Source organism: Hibiscus syriacus, unplaced genomic scaffold (assembly GCF_006381635.1).
Source record: "Hibiscus syriacus cultivar Baekdansim isolate YM2019G1 unplaced genomic scaffold, ASM638163v2 tig00008138_pilon, whole genome shotgun sequence".
NCBI classification, from domain to species: Eukaryota; Viridiplantae; Streptophyta; class Magnoliopsida; order Malvales; family Malvaceae; genus Hibiscus; species Hibiscus syriacus.
In genome coordinates this window covers 21,347-35,845 of record NW_024062152.1, presented here as the reverse complement: position 1 = coordinate 35,845, position 14,499 = coordinate 21,347, and the positions used below count along the sequence as shown (strand labels likewise).

General features: G+C 35.7%; 1 long non-coding RNA gene and 1 pseudogene across 1 annotated transcript; both read right to left on the bottom strand.

Annotated features, from left to right (window-relative positions):
- Positions 1-324: 324 nt before the first annotated feature.
- LOC120201975 lies at positions 325-7,593 on the bottom strand (annotated as a pseudogene).
- Positions 7,594-7,711: 118 nt separating this feature from the next.
- On the bottom strand, positions 7,712-9,310 carry LOC120201976. Its single transcript, XR_005523694.1, has 3 exons — positions 9,185-9,310; positions 8,891-8,993; positions 7,712-7,757 (listed from the first exon to the last, which is right to left on the bottom strand). It is a non-coding gene; the product is annotated as an uncharacterized LOC120201976 (long non-coding RNA).
- Between the last annotated feature and the right edge of the window lie 5,189 nt (positions 9,311-14,499).

Below are 14,499 nucleotides of genomic sequence, written 5' to 3'. Positions count from 1 at the left end.
TAAACTTTCAATTTTTTTCAACACTTAAGTTTTGGTAAAAATGAAACAAAAACTAAACTTTTAGGTATGATTTGAATTTTTTTTTTTTTGAAAATTTAGATACTAAATACTTAGTTTACTCTTTTTTTTAACGATCAATATTAATCAACTAATTCAAATTAAATACTATAGATGCCTATCATGTGAACGATCCTCCCAACTCAATTTATTCCATTGACAATATCTCAATCTTATTTAAGGAACTTATTACGGCCAACTAGTTATCGGTCAGGTAGCTCATAGTTTAACGAGAGGGGATTAATTGAATTTCAGACTACAAAAATAGTCGGTATGAAAAGATCCCACAGCTACATATCAGTTATCACTTTCTTCTTCTACCTGAAAGAATGGTGTATTGATTGAAAGCCATACGTGCAATGTGCCATATTTACAGAGTTGAAAAATGTGGGAAATGGGCTCCCGAATCTTGAATCCCAATGAACAAAAATATTTTCGATCATCTACGACGACGACTGTGAATCTCTTCCTTGAGGAGACGAGTCACAAGGTCTATATCCATGGGTGGCCTTTTCTCACTTAAAATGCTGCAAAGTGAGTGTAATTCTTCAGAGTTCGCCTTCTCGAATAGACCTCTGAGTACTGTGTCAACTTCGCCGGACACACAATTGTTCCAAGGAGGCCCTACATTGTTTTGTTCCCCGGATGTTCTAACTACATTGCCCGCATTACCAGTGAGGTGAGACTGTTGTAGAAACTGCACTTGCGGTCGTGAGAAAGGCCGAGTCCCAATACTCGATACAAACTCGATTTCGATCTATTGCCTCAATGGCCTGGTTTATTATGTTAAGCAAACGAGAAATGAGTTTTACTTCATCTATTAAGCATAGCAGAAATGGAGGTAGAGAGAACCAAATATAGTCCACTAACTAATTTACCTGAACAATTTCTGGTGAAGAAAAACCAAACATCTCATAGCCATCGAGGCTGCCGGGAAGCTGCAATGGAGGGAGGTTGGTCTTTCCTTGTCTATGTTGCTTCGTTATCTCTTGATTCACTTTCTCTCTAACCATCTCCCAGCATCTGGCAGCTGAAACATGAACGAATACTTCACCAGGACAGTGCTCCACAGATACCTGAAACGAAATCAACGTTAAGGCCATGCATGCTGAAAAGCACCTTGACAACATTTTCCAACATTATAGAATGCAAGTTGAAGCATAACCGGGTAAGAGGAAAAAAATCGTCTAATTAATAAGATTGCGGTACAAAAACATAGTTGATAGAATAAAAATTTTGATTACCATGAACAGAGGTCCATCCCTCTCTTCATCCAAAATTTCTGAGACATAGTAAGCCATATTTGTTTGGATCTAAAAGACTAATATATCTAACCCAGCTCTTAAATCCTGCATTCATAAGAACAAATGAGTAAATACATCTAGCTGCCAATACCTAGCATATTGACATGCATCAGTCTCAATAAACAACAATGCGACAAACCTTTTAGGAAAATGGCCCGGCTGTTACACCATAACTTCCCAGAGAGCACAGTTCCGAGTTCCAATGGCTCAACATCACAGTTGATCCTACGCACTACCTTGGCAATGCGAGGACCTTTCTGCCGGACGTTTCTGTCCAGATTATTTTTGAGAGCAAGAAAGTCCTACATTACTTCTTGTATTGTCAATTAAATTTGCAGAGGCAATGACTCGCACCTTCTCATGTTTATCCTTGTCAACTTTTTCACTGCCCGAAGGCAGCAGATGCTGAAGATTGCTTTCAGCAGTAAATGGTTTATTCTTGTTATCATCCTTCTCTGTGGTATTACAAGAATCCTGAACACATTTACCAGATTCTGGAGTGGCAGATTCTAAATGACAAAATATATCCTGGTGATTAGATCCAACCGATGTGATACTATTTTCAGCATGCTCGTCTTTCATGAGAGAATAATGAGACGAGAAAATAGTCTTTTGTACATCAGGGGAATTGGCCTCCTTTTGATTCATTACTACAGCATCAGTTAGAGGGGTAGTTAAGATAGCCTCATTCTTGTAATTATATGTGCTCGCTTTTTCACCAGATGGTGCCAGCCTCAGTGAGGTTTCCGAATGCTCTGTGACAGAATCTTCTTTTGGTCTTTCTGAAACTGGTTTCTCAGATTCATCACTAATAAGAATGCTATTATTATCTCGTGGAGCTGAAGGTTTCTTCACTCTACTTGCCATGGCAGTTTGGCCTCCGGGCATGCTTAAGCTTGAAGAAGAAAGAACCGATTCCCCTTTCTTCAACTTAGAATTTGGATCTTCTGATGGTAATGTAGCATCCGATAGTTTATTTCTTGGTAGCAATAACATCTGAGCAGAAATTTGAGATAAAATCGAGGGTTTGTTTTTCGACATTTCTTCGCCTGGTAATTCTTTGAAGGAAATGACTGATGGTTTTGGCTCTTCTTTAGGTACTCCTTCTGGGGTATGGTATAACCTACCACCTATATTGTCCTTGGTTACATATGAACTCAGGGCCAGCCCAAGGTCAAGTCTTGCCCACCTATATACTGCACTTAGTTTTCCTTCCACTGCTTCAACAAGGATATTTAATTCATTTATATCATATCGAAATAGGAAAATTTCGGCACCCTTAGCACATGAGCAGAACTGCTTTGCATGTCTCAAGCATGCATATCTATCAGGGGAGCATTGGCAACCTGCTGCAGAAAGGTGCAAATCAAAAAAACATATACTGCATTCTCGCTCACTGGCAGCATCAAAATTGCTCTCCATTTTCACAGCCTGAGAGGAGCTGCAAACACATTCCCTGCTTAGACGCTCCATCTCAACACGTTTCTGTAAGAAATAAACATATATAGTCTGTCAAAATCAATCCGAGTTACTATAAGCGTAGCCTATATGCTAATAAGTTTACTAAATAAATATTATAAGACTAGTAAACATGAACTCTATTTCCGATTTTGATTTGGAACTAAATTAATCACTAGATATAATTTATTTTATCAACAACACAAAAATAACTTCGACAGGTTACGTGTCTATATGCACAAATACAGTAAACACAGAAGTATACATGCATGAATCTATCTACATTCATTCGCCCATAAATATTTACAGCTCATAGTCACAAGCTTTTTACATCATAAAAGATTTGGGATCAACAATTCTCTAGAGATTGGACCAATCCAAAACCACTTACAAAGTTCATCAAACATTAAATTTGAATCAGATGCACAGTTCTAGCTTAAGAATAAAATTTACACAGTTCAAACCCAGACCATATACAGAGATTCTGAACTGACTAAATAAGAATTCATAAAATCCCACCAAATAAATTAGCCCAAAGAAAAATAACAGACATAACTTACCTTGAGAGTGTTAGCTAAGACTCCACCCTTTCCACATAAGCCTCTCCACCTTAAGTTATCAGAAGTATACTTCTTCAATAAGCTGAGCTCCCAGTGGGCTTTGACTGCTTCCCTTGCTGCTCCAAGCAACAATCTATCATGCGAGATGGAAGTTTTCCTTCCCTGTTCACGGTATAACTCAATAGCAATCTGTCCATGTGGCAACCAGTCAATAGGAGCTACATTTACTGCTTCTGCACAATTGAAACCACAGTTGAACCCTGCATGATATGCTCTAGGGAATGTCAGAACAAACTCTCCAGCATTCTGAACACATCGATAGACAGGTACCCCTTCAGATTTTAGTATAGCAGGGGATAGCTGGGTGACCTGCGTGAAAGAATGACATTCAGGGCGTAATTTGTATCATGCAGTAATATTACAGTAATTAAGCACAACTGGGAAAAGAGAAGATCTTATGATCCACTACATTTGCACCGTGACATACAAATTTGTTATGTAAATGCGTCCACTCCATTTACTTTTAACTGGTCGGTTAGGATAGTAAACCAAAGCATCCTAACTCCTCTCAGATATCCAAACTAGAAATGAGACTAGAGGCAGTATAATTCAGTTTGTATATTACCAAAACTAGTTCAGGCTTAAAAAATCATTTTGCTACTTGCTTGGTAAGGTCTATTTGTGATCTCTCAAAAATTAGAAATTTTAATTAATAATCATTATAGCCAGTGCCTTTGAATGTTTGAGCTAGGTTCAGCTTAGAACAGACCTTATCGAGCTTTTTCTTTCTTTTTTTTTGGGCGGGGTTCTTTGTAAAACATGCTATCCTAATAAAGAGTTCTCGTGATTATCTAATAAGTTAAATTCGAGAACCAAGAGTATCTTTCGATACATTTGGCTTCTTAGTGCATTTGACATACTCCAAAACAGTTAACTAAAGTCACCTTTAGCTACAATTACAAATATAAACCCCATATTATAAATCTTTAGCTTACCAGTTTGTGAAGCAGGTCAGGTTGTTCATCAAAAAGGTCAGGCAAATGCTTTTTCATAGTCTCCTCCAGTTTAGGAGCATCCTTTCCAGGGACACCATACCATACTTTTGGAGCACCCCAATGCATGAAATTCAGTGAGTATAGGTGGTGATCTTCAACATGCTAGTCCCATCCACACAAAACAAATGGGAAAAATAGCAATATTAGCAATCCTCAGGTCATCCGTTATATTGTAATGGCCTTAAATGTGACTTCAATAACTCGAAATTTCAAAAGAATCATTTGTTGGCTAACAACTAAGAAAACATAAAATCATATCCACAAATTTCTGCACACTGGGCCAGGTGGCATAATATTTTGTTAAGGGTTTCTTCCATTATTTTGGTAACAAATCCATCCACGTTTCACAACACCATCCTGGAATCACTTTTCAGGCATACCAACCTCTTAACTATTCTTATTATGCCAAATTGAAGGTATGCTATTTGTGGGAGAACCAAATGGAGAATAATGTCACCCAAACAAAATAAATTGACCTGAATTTCCTTTTCACAAGCTAGGCTAACACAAAATTATCAAAAAATATCAGAACCGAGTTTAACTCATGCAAGGGTAAAGGAAGTATATAGCCATTGAAGTCTTACCCAACAAAAGGATGAAAAGCACATTCCTACATACAACCAGGGAACCAAAACCCCCGAAATATCACTGCTTTCATAGCTGAGAACAGATCCAGGAAGCCTGGGAAAGTTATTCAAGTTCCAGCCAGATTTTATGTACTTCTCACTGGATGCAAATCCAACTTGACTGGACTTATTAGGAAACCCACTACCAAAAACCCCAGTTTCCAGATCAGCCCCATATAAGACCTGAAAAAGAAAAGGAGCACAAGAGTTAGCAACTCCTCTTAAAGAGAAAAAAAAGAACAGAGCAGAGCAGATAAGAAAACAACCAGAGTTTGATGGGTCTAGTTGGAGTGTAAAAAAAAAAGTTTGTTGGTGCGAGATTTTTTCAAATACTTCATCAGAATGAAATTGTTTGAGCTATCTATGAACAATTTTCTTTGGTTCACTTGAAACTTCGTTGACTTTGTCTATCAGCTTCTCCAAGTGACACTTTCTAGAATCTCCCATTTGGAACTTCCTAACCTCCAGAAACTCATTTCAGCTTTTAGAAAAGCTTTAAAAATAAAGTTTTCTCAAACTCTTATTTGGTCCCACTATAGCTTCCTGGAGCAGGAAAGTGACTTCAATAGCTCAGGCTATCCTACGCTAATTAACTTAATCAACAGAAAGGAAAGGAGAAAATTTCCAAACTCACAAAACTTACCTCTATTTCCTCAGTTGCTTTCTCCACTATGCGCCAGTATTCACCCTCAATATTCTCAACTGAAGGTTCATGGTGCTCTGGAAGAATGGTCATTTTTCCTTTCATATCTACATCATTTTCCTTCCTCCTAAAGTATTGGGCCTTGAAATCATCAGCATACTTCTGAAACATATCCAGAGTAAACTCTGGACCAGGTTCAAACCCAAACCTCTCTACTTCACAAAATCCAGCATCAGAAGACCATGAGAAATTTCCACCATCAGACCCACAGTCTACAGCCATTCTCATGCATCTTCTCCTTTTCGTCGTATTGTTGTTAACTTTTGACAGTTTTCTCATTGAACCACGATTCTGAAGCTTGTCAACCCTCTGCACAGAGTAGCAAATCCAGAATTTTCCCATATATTCTTTTCCTTAAGAGGGCAAGGAGGCTTCCAAGAAGAGGGAGGAACAATGTGACAGATTCCAAATTGTTCCGCTTTTGGTCGTATGCTAGCTATATACTTCAAAGTATCTTCAAACTCCTGGGATGACATCACAAAACCAGATAAGATATTTAATTCTCTAGTGCAGAACTGCAGCTTTGACCAGTAATAACTATGAGAGGAAAATTATGATATTCAAAAAACTCAAATATTGTAAGCAACATTAAATACCTTTTCTGTTGGGTAGAACACAGGTGCATCCACAATGCCTGGTCTACACGCTTCTTCTGGATGCCATCTTGCAGTTACCTGTTCCACCAATTTACATATCAATGAAATACTATTTGAAGACAATGGCTAAAAAAGGAGAATAGAATATCGATTGTACAATCCAAATTGCATTGTCTAGTTCCTTCATAGTGCTTCAATTACCGGTTTTTGTCACTTTAAGCTACATTACAATATAAATTAGCCGTCATTTAATCCTGACAAAAACTTTAGCACAAGGCATTTCCAATTCATTCTTACATCTACAATGTTGCTATTATAGAGGATAAACATAACATTGGTATTGTAAAAAATGACAATAGAGGCAGGGACGGAGATAGGATCAAATATTGGGAGGGACAAGGTACCTCAGTTCAAAATAATAGGGATCTAAAAAATTGGAAGGGACAAAAGTCTAATTTTACTTAAGTTTAAACTGATAAGGACCTAAAATGCTATTAGACCAAAATTTGGCTATATGCATCCGTCCCTTAATAGAGTGGTGGTGCCTGAGGAAGATAATGAAACATGTAAAAGTTCACGAAACTAGGAAAGAACAAAAGAAGTTGAAAAACTAACCTTTAGGCAGTCATTACACTCTGGACATCCACGGATAACTCCCTTAGGAAGATTATGTTTCAATCTTTGACTCTGCAAAAATGAATGACATATGAAACTATGAAGATGTAGCATTGTCATGAAGTGATGATATAATATTGCTCTGCTAATTTTTCCAAAACCAGCATCCAAGACTACAAAACAAAACAACTTTTTCAAAATGCAAAGAAAAGAAAACAGAAGGTTCAACAAATATATTACAAGAAAAGAAAGCAGAAGTTTCAACAAATAAATTACAAGAAAAGAAGAAACTAACTAGATCAAGCTTTCCACAATTGGGCTCATCTTCTGGACTGCTATCATATATACCATAGTTTGTCCAAGGTCTTCGCCTCAGAGATTTTGTAATCTTTGTGCTTTCATTATTTCCCAATTCAATTTCCTTCAGGGCAGGACTGGCATCAGAACTTCTTGCGGTCACAGAGGCAGAACAATAGTTCTCACTACCACTCTCATGTTTTACAGAATCTTGTGCCCCCCTTGTCAACGTAAAAGATGCATATGACTCAAAACCTGGGGGAACTGATGGAATATCATCGTTCTCTTCTTTAACAAAAACTCTCATAAGTTCAGTCCCCATCTGTATTGCTACACAAGACAACGAATGACACTTCAAACACTACATTCTGTATCTGGAATAGGAACAGTTGAATACAAAACAGGCCTGGCTTAAAAATTAAGAAATCAAAACGGCAGAGCAACATCCTAACTATAATTCTGAACTGCTGTAAGAAGAATTTTTATCTACACAGAATTAGAAAGCAAGTATTAAGAAAAAACAGACGAAACATAACTCAAAATCTTCATTCAATCAAACCATTATGTTCTCACAGACTCGGCATAAAACATGTCAACACTGCAATAATCAATGCAATAAATTTTCAGGTTTTCCACAGAAAACCACATTTCAGTAAGTTAAAGAAGATATGAGGATAATAAGAACCGAGGATGAGTACATTCCAGCATTTTTGGGTATGATAATTACCTATGATCCTTGCTAGGCCATTTCCTGACTATTTTCGGCTGATAGAGCAAGAGAGAGACCAAATAAGTTTTAGGCTTATTCCTGTATAAGTTTCATTCTTGCTATGTCGTAAGGATCAATGCTAAAGTATGCTGCCAGGCCAAACACTTCAAAGCATGAAAAATCACATTTCGTTTGACTCATGCATATGCCAATCCCCAAATCCTAGAATCATGCCATAGATAATAGACAAAATGGAAACACAAATATAATTTTGTATCAAACACCTAAAGTTACCCAAAGAGCAGTTGTGCTTTTTACAAAACTGCTGATCAGATTACTAATATAGCCTGACTAGGTGATTAAAACCAGGGAAGTGATGATCCAGTTGAAATCTATGTGATTTGATTACTTTCAAATCACGATCCCTCAAATGTGAAATGTTGCAATCAAATTTCTAAAAATACTGCTTCTAGAAAGTTCTATATAACAAGAAAATAACAGATTGCATGCCCTTTTGGGATCAGAAATTTTTTTCACCAACTGTAACCTTCAAAAATTCATATGCAACAAATAAGATTCAACATCAAATTCATTTGAACATATTGTTCAGCTTTTCCTAGGGAAAACAAAATCAGCAGACCTAAACAGAATCTATGCTACCTAAACGTCCAGTTAAATCCATGATCATCATGCATTACTGTCTTAATTGATTATTAAAACAGCCCTAAACCCTAAAAGATAACCATTTTATTTGATCCATGAAAATTTCAGAAAAAAATATATAATACAATAAAGCCCTTAAAAATTCCAGTTTACTATTTTATAGTTATCATCAGGCAAAAAATGCAAGCAAAAGATCATAAAAAATATATCCAAAAAATTAAATAAATTATAAAAATATAGAGCTTACATGATCCAAAAGATATCTGCAATTTGGCTTCACTTCAGCAGCTCAGAAAACTCCTTTTGACTACACCAATTTTTCAGGGAGAACAAAAATCGTGAAAACTCACCTAAATTTGAGACCATAACAAAAATAAAGTGGAAAAAAAATTAAAAAGATGAATCTGATTCCAAACAGATCTAAACCTAATCCTAACCTAAAAACCAAATAGCAACACCAGAAAAAAAAAAAAGAAGTTTCTATTTTTATCATAAAATAATAAAAAAAATGATAATATATATTCTGAAATACATTCCCTACCTTCAAAATAAAACCTGCCATAGAAGAATTCCATGAAAATAGAGTGAAGATGATAAGGGTAAATATGGAAGATGAATTAATTCAACAATACAGGAAATACTAACAGATTTTAACATTAAACAAATAAAATTGTTTCAGCTTTTTGTTGTGTTTTTGTCAAGCAATTGAAAGCATAAATGGTATTTACTTTCCCGAGAGGAGTAATCTGGGGAAATATGAGGATAATGTGTGTGTGTTTTTTTTAATGAATTGATTGATTAATTTTACCTGTGGGCTGTTTTTTCTCTGGGGACGCTGCAAGTTATATCAATATAGATCAATCAAATGTCCTACTGAATTTGTTATTATTATTTTAATAAAATAAATAAAAAATTATTTAAAATATTATTATTTATATTTAAAATATTAATTTTTTTAATATTTTCGGTAAAGTATTTAATAATAACAAAATTAATAAAAAATAATAATAAAATCGATAGCGTTTTATCAAATATAATAACAAAATTGATAAAACGTTAAATAATAATAAAATATATAAAAATAATAATATTTCCGATAATTTTTATCGATTTTATTAAAAAATATAATAATAAAATCAATAACACTTTTTTTAATCGTATATTAAAATCGCCGCATGTTAGACTTTTTAGCTAAGTCCGCATGGAATGAATAATAAAGTTTCCTCTTTCCACAATTCTCACACTTGCATCAACTAATGTATGGACCGACCTTATCTATGTTCTTTATTTATTTGACTTTAAAAATAAAATCCATTGCTAGAGTTTAAGATTAAGAGTTCGGGTTTAAGGTTTAAAATTCATAAAGTTATTTTAATAATAAAATAAAATATTATTTTTCTTTAAAGTTTTAAATTTAAACAGTTGCATTTATAAGATGTGTATGTTGTCAATTGGTTAATAAATTTTTGAACATATACTACCTTGTAAACATTTAGACTATTCAAAAAAAAATGAACTCATTAAGTGATATCAGTAATTAAAAGAAGTGTTGTTCTCCCTCGAGATCTTAAGTTCGAACAACTACATCTATAGGGTGTATGAGCATTGTCAATAGTTAAAAAATATATGAACGGATATTACGTTCTAATTATCAAAATTATCCAGAAAAAAAAACTTTAAAAACATATTCTATAAGAAAATTATAAACATCACTAAAAAAAAAGTTGGTCAAAAGATATTATAATATAAAAGTTAATATTCACTTATTGTATTAAATACGGTTTAAAAATATATAATGTAATTAATATAAATAATATTGTATTTGTTTAAGTAGTTTAGATACTCTTACATTTTATAATTAATTTAGATTCGAATTCTCATTTAAATGATTTTATTTATTTTATTTTTTCATCATTAACAATTTTACGCGGTAAAAAAATATTATTGTAATTAATTAACCAATTGAAGCATTTGGTCGAGTGGCTTAGGCATTCAATTTTTAATCCAAACAACCCATTATCAATCCTTCATAAATGACATATCATATCTAATGTGTCTTGATCATATGTTAACATATATCATTTTAGATACGGAAGGTAATTTATTAAATTAAATTTAAAATTAAATGTGTAATTATATTAATTTTATTAATTGTCATATCAATACTTTCATCAAATTGTAATACCCTAATTTTATCCGGGCAATTTAATTCATTTAGAGATGCTTGAGAATTAATTTGGAGGTAATCGTGCTCAAATGAGAATTTAATTCAAATGATGAATGGAAGCTTGCATTTTGGGGACAACATGAAAATCAAGAAACTTTTGTGCTTAATTGGATTGATATCGTATATGTTTCATTTTGGAGATCGAGATACAAATTGAAATTCAACCCCAAATTAAGTGTTTAAAGTCCACTTATAAGTCCAAAATAGATTACAAATATTTATGGACCAATTACAACCCAAATTAATGACAAGCTCAAGACAAACCCAAGACCCGAGCACCCCACGTGAAGGCCTTGTTCTGCTCCATAACACCCGGTCACTAGCTGTGCAAATCTCTCCCACGTGATGCACCGCAATTGATCAGCATCCATGGCTCCCACGTGGATCATTCCAACAACAACCCCCAGAAGCCCATGCTGCTCACGCGTGGAGACAAGGTTCGACTCCCGAACTGCTGCCCATGCTCCGCTACGGCATCATCCAACCTCGATATGGAACACCACGCCTTACTCCATTCACCAGAACTGGGCAGCTCGGTTCCCCAATGCCACTAGCACCATAGTCGAGCAACCCGTGCCCATGCTGCTGAAGCCCCGTGACAAGCTCGCGCCCGTGACCTGCTCGTTCCAGAGCCCTGCAAGCGCACCAAACGAGAGCAGAAACAGACAAAAACAAAACTAGAGAAGACGAGATCAACTAGAAATAACGAAAGGAGAGGGGGTAACAGGATCTCTCTCGGTCATCGGCAACAGAGAACAAAAAAAAAAGGAAACACCAATCTCTCAGTCATAAGAAAACAACAGAGAATACAACCCCAAAAGAACACAAAAAATGAAATACCCAGAAACCAGCAACCATAGAACACAAACCCAACGCAAGACACTTACCCTTTCGATCCAGTAACTTTCGTCACTAGAAATCCACACCCCGTCTGCGATAAGGTAAAACCTTTCGCTTCCCGTTCATTTGAGTCGTGCATGTCAGTTTTAGGTCTCGAGCTTTAGGGATTTGAAGGGTTCGGTGTAGATTTGGTCATATGTTGGCCGGGTAGTTGGATGGTGGCTCTCATCGAAGTCTTTTGGGGAAGGAAAAAGGTCGTGGTGGCCGTGGTTTTTGTAGGTCTACTGGAGAGTGAAACAGAGTGGGATTCGAGGGTTTGGTTTGAGTCATGGGTTAGGGTCGTGTTTATTTTAGGAAGAGGTCTGCTTCGAGTTATCGTCGGGGCTTGTGTGGCTCCCCATCGGAGCCGTTGAACGACGGAGGCTGCGGTGGCCTTCTGTCTCGTTTAGGGTTGAGAGACGGGAGAGCAGAGAGGATATGGGAGAGGCAGAAAACGGCTGAGGTGAGAATGAGAGGCTTAGAGGAAATGGTTTAGGGTTAGGAATGTTACCCTAAAATCCCATATATCAGAATACCCAAACGGCGTCGTTTAGATACCCCCAAACGGCAACGTTCTGATAGCCTGAGGGAATCCGTGTTTTGGGATGGGTGGTGTAATCACGTGTGAGGCCCAGTATGTTCAGTCTGTTTCATTTTAGTCCCTTAACCGAGCTTTACCGTTTTCTGATTTTGCATTGTAATTTTTTGCGTGATTTATTTTAGTCCAATTTCAGTTTTGAGCTATTTTCGTGTTGTTTTCAATTTAGATGTGTGATTTAGGAAACTTCCATTTAATCCTATGAAGTATTTTGGTTGTATTATGTTTGCAGTACCCAGAAATGAAAATGTTATGAAAAGCTTATTGTTATTTTTTTTCATGTTTTAGTCCTTTTAATATTTTATGCATGTCTGTTAAGATAATTTAGATTTATTTTAAATATATGCATGTGTATATTATTTCGAGCATGTTGTCCATACGCACTTAGGTGTATTTCTTTTTAAAGCATGTTAGCCTCGTTTACTTTAATCGCATGTTCAATTAATCTTTGCATTAACATCACTTTGTATGATTTGCATGATATCCTCATATGCATAACTTGACATTATTGCATAATCGGAATTAAGGGTAATGCCCTTTTAATCTAAAATTATCAGAATGGCTTTCCTTAACTTACAGGAAAGTTGTTTTGACGATTTTAAATTAAAATGGTATCCCGTCAGTAACGCCTAATTAAATTTGGATATATCATTGTAAAATTTGGGAGCTAAAGAAAAGGAAATATTCGACTATTTAAACTTTTCGAGAAAAGGTCGTTAGAACTGAACTAAAGATCTGGTCTCGATATTTTTAAATAATCGAATATTCTTTGTCTTTCTAATGACTTGGTAATTTTAAATTAAATCTATTTTGTTGCTTTGAATGTTGCAAATTTGCATGTTTGTCATTTAAAGGGATCATTAATCAAATCAAATTTGAACTTGTGAAATTCGTTGCAAATAAATTAATTAATCGACTAGGTACCGATTTAGGGCGTTGTGGGGGGTGCTAATCCTTCCCCACACGTAATCGACTCCCGAACTCAGATTTTGATAATGCAGACCTCTACTTGTCGTTTTAATTAAAATTAATTTTTATTTAAAATGACAAAATGTTTTTGGGTGCCCAATCACACCCTAATCAAAGATTAGTGGCGACTCCTCGAACCTTATATTTTTACCGTAACGGAATTTCCAATTTTTCGAAACGAGAGGTTTTCTAAAATTGCATCGTTTTTAATTAAAAATTCAATTGAAAAGAGAATAATTAAAAATGACGCGGTTTTCAAAGTCTCACCCCCACCCCCGTTTAAAAATTGTTTCGACAGCTTGGCGACTCCGCTGGGGAGACTTTTTAGAGAGTCAGGCCTATAGTCGATTAATTAATTGTCTTTGCAAACGAAAGTTATAAGTTCGCTTTGATTTGGTTTTTGATCCCTTATTTGTTTGAATTGTTTTGTGTGCATTTTAATTTGTAATTTGGGTTAATGAGTAAATAGTTGTACTAATGTGTGATCTACATGTTTTCAGTTTTCTGACTTTCACTTTAGTCTATTGTTTCTCTTGGATCGAGGCAAAGATTATGAGTTTCCCCACTGTTGCTGTAAACCTTTAATATTTAGAGCATTCTAACTGTGCTCTGTCCCGTTAGGTAGGGGTGAAAGCTACGCTTACGTGAGAAAAATTACTTTTCTCCGCATGGGCTTTAGCTAGTAACCTCTGGGGTACATGCCTTATGTTTACGAGTGAAACATTGAGTTTCCTCGCATGGACATAGGGAAATGTATCCTCTCGAAATTGAACTTGATCCGTTTTAAGCCTATAATGGGCGAGGATCGAGGGTCTGGCAAGCCCAAGGGGGCACCAGCAAAGGACAATTCGAGGACCCTTTTAGTGATACCAGAACTCTACCCGTCCTATGCTAAATCTCTGTCCACAGACACAAAGGGGAAACTCATTCTAACTTTTCCCTCGAATTTATTTTTTGCAAAAAAGTATGCGAACTAGAGATCATGTGGTTAGGTTTATTTTTCGAACAGGCATGTGAATTAGATACCATGCGGTTAGGATTTTTCATGAATAACGAAACCTGAGAGTAGATACCATGTTGGGTAGGATCTACTAAAGCATGATTGGGTAGATATTATGTTGGGTAGATATCATGTGAATAAGGTTTAAGATGTATATATTTTCTAACTCCATGTTGTTTATGT